The 26,801-nt window shown below is 44.9% G+C and overlaps 1 protein-coding gene across 1 annotated transcript in view; it reads right to left on the bottom strand.

Annotated features, from left to right (window-relative positions):
• Positions 1-26,801, bottom strand: part of PPP1R37 (protein phosphatase 1 regulatory subunit 37) — a 1,561,993-nt gene that overhangs the window by 1,533,314 nt on the left and 1,878 nt on the right. The gene's annotated exons all lie outside the window — the stretch shown is intronic.

Genomic DNA, 26,801 nt, shown 5'->3' on the forward strand with positions numbered 1-26,801 from the left:
GGTCACTTCCTTACATTTCTGAGGGCTTTACTCGACTTCCAAGGGAGGGGGTAGGGGGGGGCGGGTTGGGTCTACAGAGCCTTCTATTGCAGGCGGATAAATCCTGAACTGAACCCCGCCAGCACCCCCTGACCCCAACCCCATCTCCCCCTCCACTGGAATTATTGGGCTTAGGAGAATTCTGCGGCATAACTGACGCTGTGCTGCTGGACCGCACCCTTTTAGTTGAGATCATCCAAAGAGGGCTTGCGCCACTATCCACAGGTGGAAGAGTGCCTTTGGGGTACCATTCATGGCATGGCAGACTTTGAGGTTGGGGGCAATTAGAGCCTCGGGCACAGCGTCTACAAACTTCTCCTCCTCAATGGTCCTTACTCAATCTCTGAAACAGGCACGGCAGCCACGATCGAGAGTCCAATGCAAGGAGGTTATGGGGGAGGTAATAATCTTGAAGACCACTTAGATTGGCCCAAAGACGACAGCTCCTCGTCTTAGGAAAACAACACAGGTCGGTCTCGGGAGAGGCTGATGCGGAAAAGACAGCCCTTCAGGGCCTGTGAACATCCTTCCTACACCAGCTTCATCATTTTCCACCGATTTTTTTTTTAACCAACAAACTGGTGCATTTTCATGCTACCAGGCAATAAATGACACAAAGCGTATAGGTGGGGATAATGTCTTGCCCCCATTCAGTTCTCTCCCCCCCGCTCGGGCAAAAGGTCAATCACGATGCATTTGTGTTTGGCTCTCACCAATCTTACTCATTTTTGTTTAAGAATGATGTTAACATGGCAGAGCCCAAAGACACTGACTGCACCAGAGGCAACGTCTTGTCAGGTAAAAACATATTGGGCACCTCTGGGTTGAAAGGGGCCCCTAGGGGTCCCTCGCGATATGGAAACAAGGCAATAACCATACACGAAAGGATGCACCAGACACGAGGTTCAAATTCCCAATGCTAGGGTTTACTGCAAGCAAAAATAGTCCCAATTGGCCAACTATGGTCTCACGCCCCGCGACGTGAGTTTTCTAGACCTTGAGGGACGCAAGAGAGCAAATTACGTACATCAGTTACATATATACAAAATGCATATCATAAATGCATATCATACAATCAGCTATGTCATGTTTAACACCCCCCTTTATTAAGTTTCTTTGAACTCGGGACGACGATGGACATTCCCAATGGGTATGACAATTATGACACTTTCGATGTCTATTCTAGTAACAATGTGCAATTAAAAAGTGCACAGGCATCTTCTAGTTGTTGAACAGAACACGGTGGTTCTGTTCTTGGAAGCAAGCTGCACACGGGGGGAAGAGTCACATTCCAAGCTTTGCTATCTATGGAGGTACTATTCGTGTCCTGGGAGCCGACACGCTCTTAAGGGTTTTGCGAAGGGGGGCCGTAAGAAGAGCATAATTCAAGCCTTTAGCTGCTTTATTCTAACATTTTACCACAGTACGAGACTGGCTGGCAGCTGTGAAATGATTACATGCCCTGCAGCTCTCCCTCTTGGCTACAGAGAGGGAGCATGGGCATTCCTTTCTGGGCTACTCATGAGGAGGTTCAACGAACTCCTCAGTCCCGCGACCTTGCCCTTTCATATTCAGACAACAATGTTAACAGTTGAGCAGAGTAAGCAGAATTCGCAAGAATTGCAAGCTGCAAAGCAGTTTAGACAGAAAGCAATGAGCAATGGTTAACAAGCAAAATGGCGATTCTTGCTATGTTTAAAATGGCCGCTTGTTGGTCAAGCATAGCAGTCTGTATTTCTATAATTCGGTGCATAAGACGGTTGGCCTTCGGCCATCAAGTTACGTCTGTCATTCAAATGAAGGGTATTCACTTTTCCAGATTGACAAACCCTCCTTTTGGCCGTATGCCAAACGTCTTATTCATTCATTGTATCCTCCTCCGATGAGGATAAGTCTGGGCTATCTATGTCTGAACCTTTCATGCTATCATGAGCATCATCTTCATCATTAATGTCTATAGCCATGAATTGTTTTACTCTTTGTTTCATCAGTGTCTGTTATTTCGGCCATGCGTTCGTTTTCCTCTCAACACCATGTGCATACATCCCTTAGTACATCCCTCAGTTGTCTCAGTGCAAACTATTGGTAGGCATTGTATGCAACAGCAACATGTTATGTATATACCAAGTACCACCATTAGTATCGAAATTAACTTCCATCCCCAAGACCGCAATAGTCCCCACAACCAGGATCCTATCCCCCAACCCCCTTCTTCAGTAAAGAGTGTGGAACTTAGGACATGTAATTTTCGGATTGCTTTAAATGTCGTAGAGGAGTAATCATCTATATACACACAGCATGCAGTTTTTACGAGTTTGCAAACTCCCCCACAATCAACTAATATTATATCGAGAGCCATCCTGTTTTGTAGTGCCATTAGTCTTATTCCTTTCTCTTCCAACGTCATATTCAATAAAATATCCGTTGTTGAATCTATTGTATTTTTTTAATATTCTAGACAGTTTTCTTATATTATAGGAATTTTCTATTTGGGCCAAGAATGGTATAAATGATTTGGCTATATCTATTGCTATCATTCCATCCTCGCTACTCCTCTGAGTTCTACCTTTTGTTCGTCTGGCTATTTCTGCTGTTTCCAAGAGAAACACTCCTAGAAACAGTAGACCTAGGTAGCATGTACCTCGCCAGTTCCTAGGTAACCATGGATATGCTTTTTCCCCACATATAAAGTAGACAGGGTCCCCTACGTACACAGGTTCTATTTCGTGCTTTAAAACCACTGTTCAGGCAGCTGCTAAACGTTCCTACTTTATAGGAACCTTTTTTCTTTAAACATAGGGAAGCAGTTTTGGGGCTGTGATCCACTGTATAGGCAGGGGGCACAGCATCTTTATTCAATTCATCCCTCATTCGAAATGTCATTACTGATGTTTCTTCTGTTGGCGGGGTCGGTCTATTATGCCTATGTAATCTATCTAGTCTTGTTGTATTTCGTGTATTTTTACTCATGGGATCTGGTGAAAACACGCGAGCTTTGTGGAATATGGAACAACCCACAGGTCTCATGATCACTTCCTCAAATTCATTCATATTGGTCTCATCTAGCTGACCCATATTACTCTTGTTCCATTTCCCAAAGAACATTGCACTCAACGATACTTCACATGAATAAACCAATGATAACGGTTGTACATACCAGCCTATCCCTTTCCCACCGTGCTGTGATAAATGGGCACACACCCAGCAATCTTTTTTCTTAAAAACCGCATGGGTCATGTTCATGATGAGCAACAATGTATGTTGCCATATCCTTCTCTATGTCTTTCTTCCATTGGGGACAAAGTACCAGTGATTACATGAACCGGCTTTCAGTAGCTGCTTTTGGCAAAAGTGTTTCTAATGGGTGCGCGGACTCCAAGAACCATAGTGTAATAGCTGTTATTGTTGGTACTACCATACTTAAGAAACACAAGACCAATGTCCAAATCAGTACCTTATTCCTTTTACCATGCTTTTTCCCTAAATTTACAGTCTCTAAAACTATCATCTTTTCAGCAGGGTGCAGGAGGAAGCTGAAACCGGTCTTGATTTGTTCTTCATCGTCCTTCTTGCTGGCAAAGTTCGTCGCAAATGTCTCTCGTTCTTGATGCCAGAAAAGTTCAACGAAAATGTCACAGTTCAATTCTTCCAGCCCTTTCACAGCCTAGATCACTTATCCACTCCGAGCGAGATTAGTTCTTTCTCCCACTGCTCAGACGATTTCTGAACAATTCTTTATTGATAGAGTACTATGTGCATCCAGCTTATCCTGCTCTGGCTTAGGACACATGTACTTTATTATAAGCGCACCGAGGAGCCGTGAGTCTTGAATTGTCCGACTTGCACAACTCACACTTCTCTCCTCTACGCCCCTGGCTCTTACTCCATCCGTGAGTGGAACCAAAGGCAAAAGAAAAGCACCAAAGATCTGTGGATCACTTTGCCTGTCGAGGCCGCAAATTATACCGTTTCACTCCTGGTATTGTATGATCCGTGAATAGTGCCGTTGCACTTCCAATATCAAACTGTCAGCCTGCGGCACAATGATGGGTAGCGATGAGCGGCGTGGCAATGATGTAGTTTCTTTCTTTGGCGCGTTTGCAGAAACTGGTGGGCGCCAAAGGGGTACACGCGTTGTTTCTGCTGGTGTTTGCAATGCAGAGTTTGTGTCGCTCGGCAGTGATGTTGTTTCTGCTGAGCAACGTTGGGGCACTTTTCGCCCTTTCCCCTTTCTGACAGCCTCCTCAGGCTCCGTTTCGAGTTTCACTTCTCGCTTGGGCTTTGTTTCAACTTTCAGTTCTCGCTCAGGCTGATGCTGTGGCAGTGGACTGGCAACAGTTTCTTTCGTTTCCGAGACAGTTTCCTTTCTCTGGTCGTCGGAAGTTGTCAGCAGTCCTGGGAATCTTTTGGCATGTGTCGCATGGATCCATGCCTTCCGACCGTCCACTCGAATAGCCGTTTGCGTCGCCAAAAGTACTTGGTAGGGGCCACGCCACCTGGGTGCTAATGCTAATGCTCAAAGTTCTTAATCAGGACCCAGCTTCCAGGCTCCAGCGAGTGCCCCGGTCCGGTGTATCGCACTGGTATTGCCTCCTGCACCTGCTGATGAATCAAACGCCACTTGTACATTAAAAGGCCACAGTACATGCTTAACACAGGATGCTCGACCTCACAATCTTTTGGGCTGCGGTGCGCACCATACATTTGCCGGTCTCCCCATTATAATTTCATAGGGGGAGAGCCCAGTTTTAGCCTGCACAGACGTGCGCATGCACAATAGCGCTAGGGGTAATGCATCCCCCCAACTCAACTTGCTCCCAGCACAGATTTTAGCTATCTTTGACTTTAAGATACCGTTATGTCTCTCAACAAGCCCGGCAGAACTGGGATGCCTGGAACTGTGGAATCGTTTCTCTATCTGTAGACCTGCACAGATCTGTAGTACTATTGCGCCCACAAAGTGTGGGCCGTTATCTGACCACAGGACACGGGGCAGCCCGAACCGGGAGAAATACTCTTTCAACATTACTTTTGCCGTTGACATGGCAGTACAGTCTTTTAAAGGATATGCCTGCACCCACTTGCTAAATGCACAAATCACCACCAACACATATTTGTAGTTCTGGCACCTTTCCATTTCTATAAAATCAAAATGGATCACCTCGAATGGCATGGAGGGTGGGCCAAAACTACCTACTGGAGTCACGGTTCCCTTCCCTACATTGTGTTGCAGGCACGTAATACAATTCTGCACTATCCTTTCTGCATTCTTTTTTATGTGCTCATTTTTCCATACTGTGGATAAATGTTGTACCATCTTCTTCGCGCAAATGTGGGTAGGGCTATGCGCCATTGTAACCATTGCGGTTACGTAACAATTTGGCAACATCCAGTTCTTGGTCTCTTTGTCCACACAACATCCTTCCAAATCTAACTCAGCAGAGCCCTCAGCCCACCCCTGAATCTCTTCGGTTGTGGCCTCAGCCTGCATTTCTTTGACTGTGGCAACTCCATTTTCTATCATACAAGGTACTTCCTCAGTCTGTACTGTCATCATTTTATTTCCCAAATCTGTGGCTGTTTTGCAATCCTGTCTGCAAATGTGTTTCCCTCTCCCACTTTACATGTTACTTTTTTATGCGCCTCGCATTTCACTATAGCTAAGCGCTTTGGAAACGTGAGTGCAGACAACAATCGTACAATCAAAGGCCCATGCTAAATCCTGGCCCCATGTGATGTCAAGAAACCCCTCTCAGCCCAGAGTCGGCCAAAGTTATGAACCACGCCAAATGCGTACTGGCTGTCAGTATAAATATTCACGTACAAATTCTCAGAGAGTTCACAGGCTCGGGTCAGCGCTATTATTTCTGCGGCTTGTGCCGAATTGTAGGGGATTCTTCTGCTTTCTACAACACTCTCTAGGGTAGTAATTGCATATGCGGCCGTTGATGTGCCATCAGGTAATTTAAAACAAGAGCCGTCACAAAACAAATCCCCATCTGGCTCTTTCTGTGGGATGTCGCTCAAGTCAACTCTTCCCTTTGTTTCTTCTTCAGTGACCATTAAGCAATCATGCTTAATGTCACCAATTTCTGCTATGGGCAGTGGCATTAATTCTGCAGGATTCAATGCGCTACACCTCATAATTTGGATGTGGGGTGCAAACAAGATGAGCTCATATCTTGTTAGTCTAGCAGAGGTGAGGTGTTGCGTCTGTGTTCTGTTTAATAGAACGACTATGGCATGTGGCACCATCAGAATTAAAGTATGCCCCAATACCATTCCTTCCGTTTGTTTCACTGAAGCAGCCGCCACAGCAACGGATCACAAACATCGTGTTAGTGTGCGCGCTACAGGGTCCAGCGCGGAAGAATAATAGCCGCACAGCCTATTTCTTCCACCTTGTTCCTGTGTCAAAACCGCCAATGCACATCCTTGACTCTCGCTCACAAATAGTCTAAAGATCTTTTTATAGTTAGGAGTGCCTAAAACTGGCGCAGTACACAATACAGCTTTCAATTGCTCAAACGCTTTCTGACATTCCTCATCCCACTGTAAAGGCATCACTGCATCCTTTTTAGTTAATTTTATCATCGGCTTCACAATCAACGCAAAATTACTGATCCACTGCCGACAATAAGAGGCCATGCCTATTACAGCTCTCACTCCTTTTTGAGTTTTTGGAATAGGCATACTAGAAATACTTTCTATGCGTTCTGGTGTTAATCTTCTCCCTTCTTTCAAAAGTAGGTAACCCAAATAAGACACCTCCTTTTGATTATACTGGAATTTCTTCAAACTCACCTTGTGACCATGGGTAGCTAGGTGCGTCAATAGTAATAGAGTACTTTCTTTGCAGATCTCTTTTGTGTCAGCAGCTAGTAATAAGTCATCTATGTACTGCAAGAGTACACAACCTTTGGGTAATTCTAACATGTCTAGCTGCTCTTTTAGCGCTCTGCTCTAAATACTCAGGCTTTCTGTGTATCCTTGTGGAATACGTGTGAATGTGAATGATCGACCTCCTAGAGTGAACGCGAACAGATATCTACTGCTTTTATCCACTGGAATGCTAAAGAACGCGTTCTTCGAATCAACTACACTAAAGTATTCTGCAGTGGCCGGCATCAGTGTCAGTATTGTTGTGACATCTGGGATCACAGGGAATTGTGGCTCTACCACTTTGTTCAATGCGCGCAGATCAATTATGAAACAATATGGTACTTCATTGCCTCCTTTCTTGTAAACTGGAAGAATCGGGCTGTTGCACGTGCTACCTGCAATTTCTTCAACCACCCCCAATCTCACCAGGTCAGTAACAATACTCTTTAATCCCTTCTCACCTTCAACAGAAATTTTATACTGGGGAATTCGTGGTAATGTAACACTTTCAAAGTTATTTTTGCTGGCTCTATTTTCAAGCATCCTACATCATTATCATGCATTGCCCACAGACAGGTTGGTACTCTACTTAGCTCTTCTGGTAACGCTTTTGACATAAATTCCGTCACCGGTGCATCGTGAGGCCAAATCGTAAGGGACACCCCATCTGCCGTACAATGTATAACTGCCCCCAATTTTCTCAACAAATTTAATCCTAGCAAGTTCTCCCCACAATTTTCTGTCAGAAGAAATGGACACTGTTCCGTAAATGGTCCTATTGTAATTGGGACAGCTTCGGACATGGGGTTAATTACTGGTGTACCTGCGAAGCCTACAGAAACATTTTTTTGCCCCGACAGTGGGATCTCCGGAACCAAGTGGTGGTCTATCGAACACTTCTGTGCCCCTGTATCTACAAGGAAACGGTGCTCCTTATTCCCCGACTCATTTCTACGTATGGTCCTCTCTGATTCACGGGAATAGACACTGGTTCCGACCCCTGTCGTGGGCTGTCCTATTGCGAAAATAACATCGTTCGACGTGTAGTCACCGCTGCTGCTATAATACGTGTTTGGTTGTGTATCAAAAATATTCCCATTTCCCCCTCGGTGTCCTCCACTCTGATCATTTCTCTGTTGGCCCTGCCCGCCCTGATTTTGGTTCGGAACACCTTGGTTCAATGCCTGGTTCTGTTGAGCTTGGTTTTGACCATAGGATTGGTTTTGATTACCTCCATTAGTATATCCCGGTTGCTGCTGCATGCCATTTCTGCTTGGGCCATTTGACCCCTGATGTCCTCTACGAGGCCTTCTCTGGCCAAATCCACCTCTATTCTGTAGGTGCGGGCATTGCGCTCGCCAGTGTCCTTCCTCTTTATAGTACGCACATTGATTTAATCCCAATGACACCCCGTGCATATTATTCAAATTTCCCATGCCTTGTGCATTTCCTCTACCTCTATTGTATCCAATCACCTAAATTTACTCTAGCCTTCATCTCTCTTTCGCCACATTTACCCTGTTCTCGTAATATTGGGCTATGTGTAATATCTCACTCACCGGTTTTGCTGCCCAGGCACTTTCCGATGCCATTAACATACCTTGAATTGGTAATATTAGTCCCCTCACATATTTATCAACAAATAGCCTTTTCCCCCACTCTGTGCTCACATCCTGCCCACTGAAGTCTGTGAATACTCCTTCAAATCTATTGAAATAATCCGTTACTGGCTCATCCTTGCCCTGTACACATGTAGTTAATTTGTCCCACTGAATCCTTTTTTCTGGAATTATTTCCCTCAATCTCCGCATTATCCGTTCTGGTAGATCTGCCATGCGGGTTCCCGGATTTTCCCCTACTTTTTTATTTTTGTCCTCCAATAGTAACTCCGCCCATGTGGCGCCAAAAGCCCCCACGTCATCTACAGTCCTTATCTGTTTCCATATATCTGCTGGCAAAATGACTGGGAAAATCAAATCTATATCGCTCATAGTAAGCACTGCTGATCTCAGGGTTGACTCTACTTCCTTGTAGAAACCTGCTGGATTCTTTTTTATATCGGGAATCGTCTGTTTTATAGTATTCACCTCTTGCCTGGAAAAGGGGACATGCACATACTGGGCGGTGAAATGGGCTGGTGTTACCTGCGCCCCTACTGTTCCCATCGCAGGGACCTCTACTTTTGGTATAAACGTGGGCGGAACCTCACTCATTGGAAATGCCCCACTCACGATCCCTCCCCCTTCTCTTAGGTTCAATAGTATTCCTAAATCCAGTGATAGGCCCGTTTCTCCGGTACTTCGCTCGAATGCGCTCTTGTATACCGCTAGTATCTCAGGTGGGCTAGCCTTATTGTTTTTTATATCCTTCTCTTTCAAATGTTCAGCCATCGATTGCAGTGCCTTTCTTTTCATTGGCATGGAATATTCGTCAAATATGTCATGTATGACCATTGTTGGGATACTAGGATTCGACACCCACTTTATCGCTTCCCGTATACATACTTTCAGCTTGTCGCCCCTCTGTACAGATGACATTGAATGTCTCCGCTGTATGTATGGTTCTACCGTCCCTCTCCCATCTCTTCTAATATCCCAACCCCTGTATCCAGGTGCAGCAAACATTTCAGCATACTCATTATCCAACTCATTTTTAAGATCAAAAAGTCCATTCACATGTTCCTTTACTTCTTCATCTTTTATTCTACCACATGCTAATTGGTTCAAATCTAACAATCGTTGTGGCGGTAATTTCTCAAGTAACCTTTTCCATTCTCCCAGCAAAAATGTCCCCATGCATTCCAACACTACCTGTCTCTCGTTGCTTCTTCGGTACCCATATAATGAGGCCAATGCTGCAGTCCCATCATTTCCTTCTATGTACATTTCTGCCCCTTGCTGTAATTCAATCTTTCTTTCTTTGCTGATCGCACTGCGAGTTACCCGTCCAAATCCTGTTCCTTCAGCCCTGCCTCTCGCCTCCCTCGCCTCAATTTCGACTTCGGGAGGGGCAGATGGTGCTGAATCTGTCTCTGGAGCGGGAGGTGCGGATGGGACAAGTGACACAGGTGGCATCTGAAGGGCCTTCCTGGGTGCTGGGAAATTGTGCGTCTGCACTTGTGGGAGGGCTTGAGCTGTCGTTGGGGCATGGGTTAATGCTTGCGTGAGGTGAAGTGCTTGGGCTTTGGGAGGGGATATGAGAGCTACTGGTTGGGCCTGCGCAGTCACTACTGGCGTGTTTGGTTTCGATGCTGGTTTTGGGCCGCGACCCATATTGGTTAGCAAATGTTCCATTAATTTGTCTGCTATGTGTAGTTGCTGCTGCGGGTATATTCCTTCTATGTTCATTTGCTCACGTCTCCCTTCCAGTCTTAGACTTGCCGTCCACTCCTCCTCCTCCTTTTCTTCCGCTACCTCAAGCTTCGATTTGTGCCTACGCGCATGCTTCTCTCTACTCCTAAGTCGGATCATTGCTTCCCTCCTCCAATCTTTGATAGTCTCAAAAGCTGTGGGTCGCGCGTTTTTCCTTATCAACACCCTTTCTAGGTTATCTATCCTCGCAATCTCAAAGCTACCATTAATCGGCCACTGATGGTCCTGTTTCTTTCTAGTTTGCCTATGCCAAATTTCACAAAATATTATCGCACCCACACCATATTTTGCATACATGTCATAAGCCGGCGTTCCCCCAGGCGGTGCACTTTGGCCATTTTCCAAGGACTGTCTACCGCAGCGGAAAAGCCCCGCTAAAGTGGACAGTACTCCAGGCATGTTTTTAACCTTCCCCTTTGGTTAACTAACCTTTACCTGGACGTTTGAATTTGCAAAATCAACACTACCAAATTTCAGGTTTTCGTTTGAATCGGGGAATGACTCACCTGATAAAACAAGTCGCCTGTTCTGACGCAACCTCTCCCAACGTCGTGTCTGCGCTTCTCGGGCTTCTGCCTCATTTCGGGACCCTCGCCTCCTTTGCCCTCTGGCCTGGTACGTCGATCAGGGATCAGATGTGTGCAGATCTGCGAAGGAATCTCTTCTACAGGGCGCCCCGTACACCTCTTGATCCCGGCTCGATCGTCCCATCCTCGCCGTTCTTCCGCCTTTATTCCGTTACAACGTATACGATGGGGCAAGTGGGGGAGGGTCCCTATTCGGGCGCCATCTTGAAAGGGGCCCCAAGGGGTACCTCACGATATGGAAACAAGGCAATAACCATACACGAAAGGATGCCCCAGACACGAGGTTCAAATTCCCAATGCTAGGGTTTATTGCAAGCAAAAATAGTCCCAATTGGCCAACTGTGGTCTCGCGCCCCGCGACGTGAGTTTTCTAGACCTCGAGGGACGCAAGAGAGCAAATTACGTACATCAGTTACATATATACAAAATGCATTTCATACAATCAGCTATGTCATGTTTAACACCCCCCTTTATTAAGTTTCTTTGAACTCGGGATGACGATGGACATTCCCGACGGGTATGACAATTATGACACTTTCGATGTCTATTCTAGCAACAATGTGCAATTAGAAAGTGCGGAGGCATCTTCTAGTTGTTGAACAGAACACGGTGGTTCTGTTCTTGGAAGCAAGCTGCACACGGGGGAAGAGTCACATTGCAAGTTTTGCTATCTATGAGGTACTATTCGTGTCCTGGGAGCCGACACGCTCTAAAGGGTTTTGCGAAGGGAGGCCGTAGGAAGAGCATAATTCAAGCCTTTAGCTGCTTTATTCTAACATTCTACCACAGTACGAGACTGGCTGGCAGCTGTGAAATGATTAAATGCCCTGCAGCTCTCCCTCAAGGCTACAGAGGGAGAGCGTGGGCATTCCTTTCTGGGCTACTCATGAGGAGTTTCAACAAACTCCTCAGTCCCGCGACCTTGCCCTTTCATATTCAGACAACAATGTTAACAGTTGAGCAGAGTAAGTAGAATTCGCAAGAATTGCAATCTGCAAAGCAGTTTAGACAGAAAGCAATGAGCAATGGTTAACAAGCAAAATGGCGATTCTTGCTACGTCTAAAATGGCCGCTTGTTGGTCAAGCATAGCAGTCTGTATTTCTATAATTCGGTGCATAAGACGGTTGGCCTTCGGCCATCAAGTTACGTCTGTCATTCAAATGAAGGGTATTCACTTTTCAAATTGACAGGGTCTTCCTCAGACAAAATGGGCTTCGTTCCCGCAGTCGAATCTGGGGTGGCCCAACTCGAACTCAGACATGGAACTGCTTTCAGGATGTCTGTCAAGGGAATTTACCAGCTATGTCTGCTCCTCCTGCTTTGGACAACTGTGGGCACTTGAATTCGAACCAGCAGTCGGGCCCCACCATCAAAGGCTATGATATCGAGACACAGACAACAAAATAGCATTCCAGCAACTTGTTGGCAAAATTCCTGTTTTCCTGCCTGGCTGGCGATTTCTGGAATAAGTCCCCTCCCAGTGCACCCTACAGACTATGAACCACAAACATGGGGGAAGTTCTCATCCAACATCAATAAAGATCTTACTGCCCTCTATGACCAACGAGAACTGGTCTCAAAAGCAGTGAGGGCCAACACAGACATTCTCAATCTACTGAATGGAAAACATTTGTGGAAGGTATCGCAGGGGTTTTGGCTCGAGAGAGGGGGCAAACTGAGCTTTCTTGCCAGGCACTTCTGAGTCATTGCAGGCAGCTACAGTAAAAACCAATCCGCCCCACTAATTTGCCGGCAATGGTCCTTCAGGGTGTGGGGAGTACTACCTTGGAACATTTGTCCATGACCCCGATGGACTCTCCTACTCCATTGTTAGAGTATGGCTCAGGCTGATGGTTGCCCAGTGCCATTTCTGTAGTGGAGACTAATAGATCAGAGGTTGAGGTTGTGTGCAATAGCTTTGCTGAGAATCTTTCCTCTCCTCCCTATTCTACCTACACTAACAAGAAAAGAAAGAAAGAAAGAAAAAAAAAGGGGAATTGAAGGGATTTAAAAGCAAAGAACCAACCAACGGTGAAATCAAGGCCTGCCAATGCTTCAAGAAAAGACCAACCAGCTCTCTGCCAATGACATTATCGATCTAAATGAGCAGGGCACAGATCCAGCTTTGAAGCAGAGGTCTGTTGGAACATCTAGCAAGGGGTCTGGGGTGCAGGTCCCAACAAAAAGCCTAAACAGGGTTCCATCTGCCGATGCCCCTTTTCCTCCTGCAATGATAGATCGACCCTCCAGTCCCATCATCCCCTTCCCACAGTTGGGTTCTGATCAGCTATCTAATGAAGGTGAAACAAGGGAGGCATTCAGTCCGAGGCCTTGAACAGATCACAACAGTCGAAGCTTACTGCTCTGTGGCCTTCGATGGTCACTCTGCCCATGTCCAGTAAGTCACAGAGGCCTAGGGATGAAGCGATACATCAGCCGCAGATGCCACAGAACATTTGTCCAGGTCTAGGGGATCCTGCGATGGACCCACCCAAAGATCCCAGAGATTTGACCTCTGTGGATACCAACAAAGGGGGAGATAAGTATGGGAACAGTGAGACTGCTTGTGCCACGAATAATCCCTCTATGGTCCAGTCTGGGACTCAGCAGGGGAGTGCTCTGGAGATGTGGTGCGCATCTAAGATAATTAGATGGCAGTTGAGCAATATGGGTCGGACTCCAAGGGATTAAACAGGTCTAAGGTGCTGGAATTTATGCAATTCCCCTCGCTAAGGTCTCGTCACTCGGGGGATATTGAATTTATTGCCTCACCTACGGTCACAAACAATCACATGGTGTCAATTTTATTCTGAGATTGTATCGAACCTGATTTGGTCCCACTGGGTGATTCTACAATCCTTGGGCTATGATTTGTTTGACATCAAAACCACAGAGGCTGCAAAGGTTATTTTGGCCCCTCCGTTGACCTCCGAGTCATCACCCACAATTGTGGACTATGAATACTAGCCAATGCTTGTGTCGTCAATCTGTTAGCAAAAACGATGCTCAAGATTTGTCATTTATTGAGGGGGGCATTAAAATCTTTGTGTCTCTAACAACGGGGTTGAAGCATCCTAGCATTGGTGACATCAAGATTCCCTCGTGGAACTCATGCAGGCTGAAAAACTTGTCTACAACTGGAAGAACTCAGCAGAGATGAGAAAATGTAACATTCTGTTCTTACAAGAAACCATGTGTATGTGACCTTTTGTGCTAAAACAAAATTTCTCCACGTTAACACTGACCTTTGACTCTTGGCGAGTTACCAAAATGCTATGGCTGGGAGGGTGGGGAGGGGCAGATTTCAATGTCTTCTGTGCCACTGGGGGAAGATGGGGTGGAACTACTCCACGTGGGGCTTGAGAGTTGGGGCACATTTATGTCATCCTGGGACTTGCAACTATTGGAGATAGAACTTCCCAGTAAGGGAGATCTTTTCATTTGGCACAGGGGCACCTTCAAATCATGGTTAGACTCCTCTTGTTTCTGCCTCCCTCAAGGTAAGGTCTACCAACTTGCACATGCTCGATGTGGGGGTAGGTGAACATACTAGGAGTAAAATCAGTAAAATCACACGCAGGTCCGACATATGCGATGCCCTAGCGTTTATCACACCACAGAATAACGGGCGGTCATGTCGCAGGGATTCCCCAATGTATAATAAAACGTAGGAATTGCCGAATACACACAGCAGTGGGCGAGACACCTGGGGGTGGGGGGCACGCACTACACCTCCCATGGAGCAGAGGCTACTGGACTTGCGCATCGGGATTGTATAAGCAGGGTTACATTGGATACAGCGAGGCATCTCAAGGGACCCCATACCCACTTATGTTCGATAAAAGAATAAGACTCAAGAGGTGCAAAAGGCGAACGAACAAAGCTTTCACTGAGCCAGCAGTCTCTATAGAGTAATATCAGTCTGAAGAGGCGGGAGTGTCAGCGTCATAGAAACCTTGTGAAAGCCCCAAGATACGAACTCCACCTTAAAGACAACCAACATATGCTGAGGTTGCTTATAAAAAGACTGACATAATTTTGGAAGACCATCAACTCTAAGGGGGGGCATTTTAACCAACATTGGTGCCTGAGGTAATTCTAGAAAGCCCCTGGGTCTCCTTCATTAAGGGCAAATTTAAATCTTCATTGGATGCCAAGTGCTCTATCCCTCAGTGCGGGTTACAACTCTGACCCTTGCCCCTGGACAATGGAAGACATAACATGCTATCAAGAAACTTAAGCCCTCTAGGGCACCAGGTCCCGATAGGCTTCCCCCTTATTTGCTGAAAAAAAGACACGATTAAGCCAATATGGCCAGGCAAACCCTAATTGACCCCCATGATCCAGCCAACTATCGGCCCATTTCTCTGATCGACTCCACCTGTAAGGCGTTTTTTTCTTTGTTGCTTAGAGACCTGAACACCTATCTAGTGAAGGTCAACATTCTATCTCGCTTCCGGGAAGGATTCAGGCAGCAGGTCAATACTCCAATGCTACACTAATCAAACATGTGTTGCTCTCAGCCAAGGCTTCTCAAGGGGGTACCATTTATATGGCATCCCTGGATCTTTGCTCGGCCTTTGACTGTGTGGAGCGCCAGCGGCTCTGGGACTAACTACTCAGACTTAAAGTGCCCCACCAGTTAGTTTGCTTAGTGGCAGCATTGCATCAAAATTCCACTGTCAGGATTGACCTTAAAGAGGGCGCTGTTACTAAGCCCATTCAGGTTTCACTGGGACTAAGACAGGGGTGCATTTTGGCACCAACCTTGTTTAACTTATATGTGTGTGACATTGATCATTTAAGGGAGAGACCGGATCTGATTGCAGGTTGGAACACCTGAGATTACACTGGTTGGCCTTTGCGGATTACATCATTTTTGATCAGACTCCACAGGGCCTACAAAGCAAACTCAACATCTTTGCGGCCTATACCACATAAAATAATCTGGCCATCAACAGTGTTAAATCCAAGGTGGTGATTTTTTTCTAAACTCAAGAATGCTAAGTTGATGCCATGGTGTGTGGGGATGGAAACAGTTGAAAGGGTGCGATCCACGCACTAGCTGGGTTAAAATCTATCCAACATAGGTTCCATTGAGGTGTGGATACGCGCAGTGAAGGAGAAGCTGGCTCCTCTATTATCTCATATGAAGCGCATCTTTGCAAACTATGTAGGTTCTCCATCCTCCCTGTTCTCAAATACTAACTGGGCAAGATAGACTGGGCAAGATAGAGCCGATACTGCTTTATGGGATAGAGAGCCGATACTGCTTTATGGGATAGACATGGCATCTGTAGACCCTGGCGTCTGCCTGAATGGTATGCAAGGGACCATCTGGAAAAAGGTGATGGGGCTAGCCCTGTCAGTGCTGAACGGTATCATCAGGCATGAATTCCGCTTAACCTCATTGCAGGCTAGATTTCAATGGAGACAGTTGTCCCATTTTAGAGTTTGAGTAACTCACTGTACATGGACTTCAACCAGATCATGCTACAAAGTTCTGTCCAGTCTGTGAAAGGGTTCCGGGTCAATATGGACAAATTACTGGGAAAAAATATATGCTTGAATGTGCTGGAGCACAAATACAATCCTGATGAAGTTAAGGCTAAACTATTTAGGGATGATTGAAGAATCACAATTGAATCTATGAATAACTACTCCATATACCGAGAATATGCCAGGTTAGGCCAGCTTCCACCTTACTTAAAGTGCTTTCCCTGCCCAAAGCCCTGCACAGTATATATGAGATTTAGGTTGAATCAAATTCATACATATGAACGTACAAGGAATTATTACACCTGTGATCCAGAGGGGGCTGTCTTAGCGGCAATATGCAGTTACTTTTAATGGTAATTCCGTGGTGGAGAATGTGAGTCACTGGATTCTAGATTGCTACTCTTTGGAGTTGAAACAGAATAAAGTGCTTTGAGAAAGAACTGTTTAGCCTTACCACAGAATTTTCAAAAGATCTTTTCTGGTCATGCCTTACGTGGGGTAACAACCTATTGCTTATTAACAGGTTTGTTTCAATTCTTAAATGAAACTGAATTGATGTGTCAAGAAATTACGGTTCTAGATATGTGGCGATTTATTTAATTAATTTAATGATTAATTTGTTTATGATGGAATTTCAATGGATTGTACGCCATATTCTCTTTTTCATTGCGTCTATTCGCTTTTGTAATAAAGACAATGTAAAAAAATAATTGCAGGTGCACTAGTCCAGCTGGCAGGAAAATAACAGAGCAATAAAGTGCTGAAATGCAGCATTCAGTTAAACAAATTCATGAAGAACCAAAAAAGAAAAACTCAACTGTTATGCGTTACCTCGAATTTGATGTCTGCCAATGTTTTGAATGAACACAGAATTACTGTAGCACAATTTTTCCTACCCTCAAATGGATTCTTTTAAGAGGACAAGTCTTTGTCTAGTACTAACCCCTTTGTGTACCCACTACAAAAAAGTTTTGAACTGGCCTTGTTTTCCATCTATTCTTTTACCACTAAATTGCAAGAGGACAAGCTTTTGCAAGGCCTTCCTCTTTGAAGACGATGAGACTCAGTGGCACACACCACACAACATGGAAGTGACCAACAGAGATCCCAAGTGTAGTTGCCAGGAAGGTGCTGCAGGATATACATGTGCCCGCTACATTCTTTCCTTGCACAAATATGTAACTTCCTCAATCACACCAATTCAAGTCTAGAAAAGTCCCAGTAAAACGAGGCCCACCATAATTTAAATAAGGGAAGCCCTTCTAGGTAGCACATTGCCACACAGTAGCATGGTTTTAAATTGAGGGGAGCTGGGAGCAATTTAGCTCTGGCTTGTAGCCTAGACGAGCCTGTTAGATTTATACCAACATCTACCAGGAGCTACTTTTAGCTCCCTGGGCCAACTGATGCTGAACAAACATACCTATGTGAATTTACGTCTGTGTGTTTGGGACAATCAATAAAGATTAGGACACATCTATACAGCATTCAAAGCATAAGAGGTCATAAAATGAACGAAATGGCATATTTGCATCTTATGTTAAAGGTTACTTGTACCGCGCACTATCACCACTCGAGTGGTCCCCTGGCACTCGAGCAGATCTGAAAAAGGACGGTGTGAAACAGGGAGGCTGTAGGAGCGGTTAATAGGGTGCAGTGGGAATAGGAAAGCGAGATACGATGTTCTGTTGGCAGTTTCAGTTTGGTTTGCACCGTTCGCTGAGCTTAGGTGCGATTTTCGAGTATGAGCAATTCCCATGTGCTGTGCATGGTTATGTTTATGTTGTTGCAGTATGGTGAAGTACGTGCGGTTTGCTGTGCAGGGATGTGGTCGTAGTGAGTTTCTGGAGAAGAGTTTGTGAAGTGAAAAATATAGGTTTTAGCATTGGGTTAAGGGATTTTTTTTCCCTTACCTCTTTGCTTTGGTTTTTGTGGTTGGCATCTATGACCATCCTGTGTGCCTTGATATTGTTTGGCATCCTAGTCGGTAGGTACGCTGCAGTGTGGTAATTGGTCTTCTGTAGAAATCCAGCGGTATGTGGACATGGGTCATGGAGGTGCAATTCCCCCCCCCCCCCCCCAACACCACCCAAGGGTTAGAGATGGTTAGGAAGGTTATGGGTTGCTCCCTTGACCTCTAGCGGGGTACTGTGAAATTCCTCTGCAAGCTTGGCGGTGTGTGTATATCGGAGGTCCGAAATGTCCGCCCTACGCCTACCAGTTGGGAATGGATTGTAGGTCCCTCCCTGGGCTTCCTGTTTCTGCCAGAATTCATGATTCCTACTCGTTCCCTTCTGATTCTGGGGTGAGGCGAGACTCCTCGACAGTGGGAGAAAGGCCTGGGTTTCACAAAAAGGCAGATATATACAGCTGAATTTGAGATTCCTAGATAGTGGGAGAAAAATCTAGTTTTCACAGAGTGGCAGATCTAAACACAGCTAAGTTTGAGATTCCTCAAGTTTGAGATTCCTAGACAGCGGGGGAAAGGCCTAGCATGTGTGATTGGTGCAATTATTGCATGTTTTTGGCTGATTTCGGTATGCTTATGTTGCGTAGGTAATGAGAGGCAGGGCTTTTTGGAATTACTGCAAGCTCGACATGTGCCAAGACAAAAATGGGGGCCAGTGGGTACAACGGCTGTTAAATTATTGGTGAGATACATATGGTTTTACCCAAAAATAGCCTAGTGAAACCAGAAGAGAAGATCACACCCAAACGTTTAACAATTCAAATGTATTAAACCTAGTTAAAGAGTAAAACACGGCATGGCCTTATGCACCTCAAAATGCACAGGCAATTACAAAATGACTGCAATCATTTTGGATTTCCCCCGCTTTCAATTCCCATGAAAATGCCACAAAGTATTAAAAATGCTACAAAAGTATTAGTTTATCACTTGCCATCTACCATTCCAATCACATTTTAGAGTGGTATTTGAGCCGATCTGTGGGGGACTTGAGGCTTCAAGATATCACAGCTGCTAGGTGTTTGCGAAAATCATTTAATGCCTAGTTGATGGGGCGTAGCAGGTTCTGCAAAGGATCTATGAGGGGCTTGCAGTCTGCTGATAGACCAGACATACACACTTTGGATTTTGAGTACCAATTCCGCTACTACTGGTAGTAGCACATGTAGGTTTCTGCCAATATTAGTTAGCAGTATTTGTAAAAGTCACACTACCACCGACAGCATTAGTTCACTTGCTGGTGACAGTACAAGTAGTAAAAATACAGACAGTACTCTTATTAGCCAAGTCACCTTGTTTATATAGAAAACCACGACAATTTGCAGCTGTGACGGGTCTACAGACTGCACTCATGTCACATACAAGGGCTTTAAAGCAGCTTAAAAAAATAACACTGTAGTAAGAAATACTGTAAAGCAATAAATGGACCCATGTAGAGAATAAAACAGCGTACGAAACAATCGAAAAAACGTATTGCTTCACTGATGACAACCAATAGAAAACAAGATTGGGCACGGTGCTTCATAACCCAAGCCATCACTTGTGTAATGGATGGAAGCGATGCACGATTCTCCTTCGCAATTACAACAGACATTTCAGCAATCACTTCAGCCTGCTGGAATACTTGCACATGCTATATCATTTTCAGTAGCTCGAAACGGAAGCCCCCGCATGTGAACAAAATGCCCACTATGAAGGCCAGAACTTACATCTCCAGCACCACCATAGCCTTGTCCTCCCATATGTTAAACTTGCAGAATCCATGTACTGGCTCCTCGTTCCCCAGTGGTAGCTGGCTTTTGGATACCCAGGAGCTACTTTTAGCGCCCGCTTATCCAACAGTAATTTCGATCAATGCAGTCGGCTCCAATAATTCAATTACATCGATTGACTAAAGCTAAGGCAGAACAGTCCTTCAAGGAACCATGCCAGCAACCAGAGCACTCGTCATACAACTCACTCTGATCGGCAGAAATGAACACGTTTATCCCAGAACAAACAGAGCCAGAGTGGCTGAGCTTAGACATTGAAAAATGACTAAACAAATGCAAAATCAAATCTTTGTTTGACAAGATAACATTTTGTGGTAGTTGTACACAGTTCACAAAACTCATGACAAAGTCACACTGCATGACAATCCTTTGGCACACCGAGGAGATCTGGTGAGCAGGAATGGCCACCAGCCAAGTGAACCTGGAAGCATAATAAGGGGAAATCCCCTCAGCCCCTTCACGTATGCCAAACAATCATGTTATGTTAATGTTATTTATTGAGCGCACGTACACCCAGGGGCATCATGGCGCTAAGAGAGAAAGTGAGGAGTGGTTCCAGGGTGGCACTATTAAAAGAGCAGAGTTTTCAGGTTCCGCCGAAATGTCAGATGATCAATAGTCCCCCGCAGGGAGAGGGGCAGGTTGTTCCAGCCTTTCGCTGCTGCTATCATAGTTGAGGTGAATGTTGTGCAAACCCTTCTACCTCCCCAGCTCAACCCAACCTTCTCTTTGACAGGCTCCAATCTCGCCTCTCAAACGTCACCTCACCCACTGGACTGGCTCCCTTCTCTGCTGTGCCTTCCTCATCCTCTGCACATGCCCCCCTTGTCTGCTGTGCCTTCCTCCTCCTCTGCAGAGGCTCCAGTGCCTTCCCCCTCCTCTGCACAGGCGCCCTTGCCTGCTACCCTTCACCCTCCTCTGCACAGGCTCCCTTGCCTACTGTGCCTTCCCCCTCCTCTGCACAGGCGCCCTTGCCTACTGTGCCTTCCCCCTCCTCTGCACAGGCGCCCTTGCCTACTGTGCCTTCCCCCTCCTCTGCACAGGCGCCCTTGCCTACTGTGCCTTCCCCCTCCTCTGCACAGGCGCCCTTGCCTACTGTGCCTTCCCCCTCCTCTGCACAGGCACCCTTGCCTCACTGTCCCAGCTCCCTTGTCGCCCTTGGCTCCTCCGGCACCCTCCACCATCCCTCCGGCTATCTGGCCACCCACAGTAGACCTTCAAAGATGGCAAGCTCCTCCATATTGCCAAGCTTAGTTCTCGCTCTGCTGTCGAGCACTGATCTGACATCTGAAATCTCCTTGAATGCATGGATCTAGATGTGCTCGCTATTACGGAGACATGGTTCAGGGACAGCTCTGTCACAAGCTTTGACACACCACTTCCTGGAGGACACCTCTCTGTGCCCAGGCCCAAGGGGTTAGGAGGGGGAGTGGCGTGGATCTTCCCAGAATGGATACCTGTGTCCATCATCTCTACTCCTCCTTTGATCGCCTGGTATGCAGGCTTACACGGTCTCCTAAATCTTCTCTCCTATGGCCACCTTCTATCGGCCAGCTAAATCTGTTAATTGCTAACAGGTGACTCAATGTTGCTAACAGGTGACTCAATGATGCACTCCTGTGGGGATGCAAACAATCCCAAGGTAATTTGACAACAGGTGTTCGAGGGCGAGCCTCAAAAGGGTGCAGTCTGCCCGGATCACGTGTTTAAGAGACTCTAGGTCCCTAGTATTGTTACCGTCATTCCTTACTTCAAAATTCTACTGAAACACATCAAATGTAAATTCATACACAACTTCAAAGGCATCAGTACGTCAAATAACTGAGTGACACCACAGCAATGTTCTTCTCAAAAAGTTGTAATTATGGAAAGTAAATTCATAAAAGGATAATCAAGTTCAATCAACACAAAACCAGTGTACAATTCCACATGTACATAGCTGTTCGTATATGTTCCTATACAATGAATACAATAGGTCAGTGGTTGTGTTTACACATCACACACCATCTTTCTAATACACAACAAAATTAAATCAACAAGATTGTTATGTCAAATGCATATCTTCATTCACATCCAATACGCTCCTTAGGAGATAAAATGATTGCCGACGCGTTTCGGATTTTCCAATAATCCATCTTCAGGGCTTGGGTGCCTATTATTTCTCAAGCAATTAATTCCTTGTGTCCATAAAGTGGCCCAGGAGGAGGACCTAAAAATAATATATAATAGCTTAGTGTCAGGGTGAAACCTACAAATATACTTATCTATGGAAATCCATAATGTTAAATGCAATAACCGATATTGATATTTTATTTCTATCGCGTTCGCACACAAGTGTTTCAGAGCGCGACAAGGCAAGTGAGGGGAACAGGGGAGAACAAAACTGTGATCTTACTAGGCCCAGCGACATTGAGAACGCGCAAGTGCATGGGGGAGGGGAAAATTGCATGGAAGGGGGGGAGAAGTGGAAAGTGTGAAGCAGAGGAGAAACATATAAATAACAATAAATAAATAATAAAGGCAACAAACAGTGGTAGTGCAGCCAGCAATTTGCAAGTGCTAGGTTTAAGGCAGCAGACAGGGTAGGTCTGATAAGTGCAGGAAGCAAAAAAGGGAGGGCTGTATGGGTACAGATACAGACCCCAGTGCAAGGGGTGGCCCGGAGGACAGAGGGTGGCCAGGTGCACGGTGCCAAGAGAGAAAGGATCAGCAGGGGAAAGGGGGAGCAAAAGCAGAAGAAAAGAGGAAGGTCTTGAGGTGCTTCTGGAACCAGAGATGGTTCTCCTCAAGTTTTAGAGTGGCAGGGAGGCTGTTCCAGAGGGAGGCCCCAGCCGACGACTGACCTCAGGGCCTCATCAGTAGGTTGAAACGTTTTTCCCGGACTGTATTCTGTCTTCATACAGTAATGAGAACGGTAGAATCGTAATGCTGCTTGTCACGAGCGCGTATTAGTCACTGCAGGCAGCCGCTGTCTGCTGTGTCTGGGAATGAGCGATCAGAGCGATCTATGAGAGACAGAGCGGAGGGTTGTTGTCAGCACTATATGTGTGGAGGCATGGCACTGTGTCGTGTATCTTGGTAATTAGCACAATATTGTGTAGCCAGTATAGATATACCTATTTCGCGCTAAGTAAGTTTAGATATGCACATTCCCAGACACAGCAGACAGCGGCTGCTTGCAGTGACTAATACGCACTCGTGACAAGCAGCATTACGATTCTACCATTCTCATTACTGTATGAAGACAGACTACAGTCCTGAAAAACGTTTCAACCTACTGATGAGACCTGAGGTCAGTCATTGCATTTAACATTATGGATTTCCATAGAGTATATTTGCAGGTTTCCCCCCGACACTAAGCCATTATATATTATTTTTAGGTCCTCCTCCTGGGCCACTTTATGGATACAAGGAATTAATAGAAACTGTAATGTGCAGTTATTTTTAATTCTATGGTCTGGTATGATTGTAGACATATATAGTATTATAGTTGTAGGGACATAAGATATTGTTAGTCATAATTCTTCATTTTTACTGAAAATATTTGATGGATATGTATTTTGATGGAAACCTAATAAATATATTTTTTTTAAAAAAAAATATTACAGCCATGTGGTTCATCAACTATGGTTGGTGAACAGCAGCTGGTGCTTCCCTTCCATAGCGAGATTGGAGTGTGCCCATCTTGATGATGCTACTGTGAGATTCCTCAACAGGTTCAGACAAAGGGCACTGTGCCCACAGAATATCGGTTCTGGTCCATCATTAAATGGAAGATAGCCTCATTAAAAATGTAGCTACGAGAGGACGAACTCCTTGAAATAAAAATACAAAATGTTCATGGCTACCTTGAAGGAAAGAAGGCAAGGCAGTGTTCTCAGTTGTGGGTCAAATGAGCCCTGAAGAGCTAGGCTCAGGCACCAACTAGCTTGCCTATTGGTTCAACTGCCGGGATTTGCCATAAAGAATCTTCTACTACTGGATCTCAGACTCCAGTCAGGGATATCATGGGCATTCAGTTTCTGTAGTTAGCCTCTCCATAGACAGCCACTGTGTACAACCAGTTTTGGGCCAGACTCACAATAAGCATGTACAGAGATTATAGGTTAAGTGTAGCTTTACACGGTTTCCTTGGGCTCAAGCAGAGTCTTGCCACTTGGATTCATTGGAGTTTTTAGATTTCCTTCTTCCAGGGCAGTTGGGGGTCAAAGAATTGATGCTACAATAAGCCAAGCATTAGAGCCCCCGAACTTGTATGCCTAACCCAATTGTTATTATGGAGGTTCAGTAAGACTGCCTAAACACACAAGTACAAAATGCATGCTTTTGAGAAAAGTCACCATCGACAGGGTGGATGATCGCATTCGAGCAAGACTAAAAAAGCTCTAACTTTGTGAGCTGGCATGCTGGGGGCTCTCAGATTTTGAGACTAGTTAAAAGGAATTTCATTCCAAGCGGCTGGCCAAATCTACAGGACCTACGTGTCTAACCAGGCGAGGCATAGATCCACAAGTAGACTAGATGGAAACACTTGGCAATGTTTGTGTACATCTGCTCCGTTAGATGAATCTGCATGTTATCAATGTACATTATAAATTGATACTGGTGTTACGTAATCATGTCTATATGTAAAAATGTATACCAGCTCCTACACAATCTGTTGCCAATGCCCATGCTACATGTACAGTACTTCTATTACGCCACAAAATGTGCAATAGTCTGCGATAATTTACTTTGTGCAAGTGAATAAAGCGATGTGTGAATTTGGACAACATTCATTCATGCCTGGGGCAGAGAACTCATGACTGGCTAATATGTCGCAACTTGAAATGTTTAACTGTGCTTGTATGCATTATTTCATGTTAAGCATTCATGCAATAGCGGTCAAGCAACTCATTTGCTACTGTTCCAGGTCTCGGTTGTTAAACCTAAGAAAAAGCAAGCTAACCAAGTGTGAAGTATGTACTAGAAAATAAATTACGTTATACACCCTGAGAAATATAATCCCAAATACAACCTACAAATGCTACCCATAGAAAATAGAGTGCACACACAAAAAAACAGGGGAAACAGTACAAAGTTATGAAGTAGTGCTGCATTACTATGCACTAATTTCACATGTGTCTGCTGTAATGAAATTATCCGAAGACCAATTTTTTTTTTTTTTTTTTTTAGAAAAGATCACTTTTACTGTTACATAACTAAACAATAAAAATGAAGGAAAAAAACAACAAAATGTATCAATTTAATGGCTTCAGTTGGACTAAAATTAGACCCAATAACAAAAGTGCACTATCTTCAATACATTAACTTCCATGTAGTCTTCATTCCCAGTATGATACTGAAAGGGTGCATGTGCACATTTGACAACACAACATACGATGGAACGCCAAGTTGTGTTCCAGCAGAGATACATTTATGAGCAATGTGTCTACTAAACCGTGGAACGCTTTAACAATGGTGACAAAATAACTGCACTTCGTTTTATGAATAATGTTCCAAACCAAGTTGTGGTAGTCAGAAACAAAAAGAACGCATCTATCCCTTTGAAGTCAAATTAGCTGTTGTCAATCCTAGCAACTTCCAGATTAGACAAAAATGCTTACCTACTTCTATCTCAGTAGTCTTCCTATGACTCCTACGCAAGGTGCAAAAGAATGCCTTATTAAGCCAAATAAATTGAGTTATACATTTACTGTGTGTGCCCCCCAAAAGTATCTATGTCCGCCAGGGTACATTTTCACCCCGAAAAGTATGTTTATTGCCTTTTAAGAGTGAAAAAACATGCTGGGCTCTTAAAATCCTGACCAGAACCTAAATACTGTAGACCTGCATCTATCCAACCGCCATTAGTCAACTTTTCTAGAACAAAAATGAGGAATCCCAACATTTGGAATTGGGACCTATCCTGCTCAACATTTACATTCTAATTTGGCATGGTGACCTATTCTTTTCTGCTCAACATTTACATTCCAATGTCTTGAACCAGATTAAGAATCAAGGGATAGAACTCTGAAGTTTTTTTTTATGCTGATGCTGCACAGCCACTAATCAAACAGGTTGCTCTTACCTTGAGGTGATTTAACAACAGATTAAAAATATTGATAGGAGGCGGCCCAATTAGATATTTGAGAAATGACTGGGCCCTGCTGGTGGTGGGCAGGTGTCAAGAGCTTTTAAGAAAACTAAACTTGTTGTGCTTTATGATTGGTCGTTTTTGTCCGCTGTAAATTGCACTGGTTGGCTCCTTCTAGCTGCAAACCTTAAAAATAGATTTACCTTCCCAGAAAAGAATAAAACATAGGCAGTAAAGGGAACTCCTTCCTTCAAGGATCAACTACACAGACAAGATATCATTCTGGCTCCCCAAATTTCTTTAAAAAAAAGAATGCAGAGTCCCTAAATGGTGCAGCTTGACAGATTTTGAAAACAATGGGGACACATTACATCAGCATAGGGTACTTTGCATTGGCTCCAAGTATCCTCTTGTGTGGATTTGAATGTTCTCTGTACTGCAAACAGTGCTATCTATGGTCATCCCAGAAATCGGTCAATAAACTGCAACTCTTGAAGAAAATGAAGAGAACAAATATCTCACAGCAATGTGAGGCGTGATCAATGCTAGGCAGGTATGGGAGGAGCCTTGTGTGCATATGGACATTGACTAAAACTTACCGAACCCCT

This window comes from Ambystoma mexicanum, chromosome 2p, assembly GCF_040938575.1.
Source record: "Ambystoma mexicanum isolate Mex_15411 chromosome 2p, UKY_AmexF1_1, whole genome shotgun sequence".
NCBI classification, from domain to species: domain Eukaryota; kingdom Metazoa; phylum Chordata; class Amphibia; order Caudata; family Ambystomatidae; genus Ambystoma; species Ambystoma mexicanum.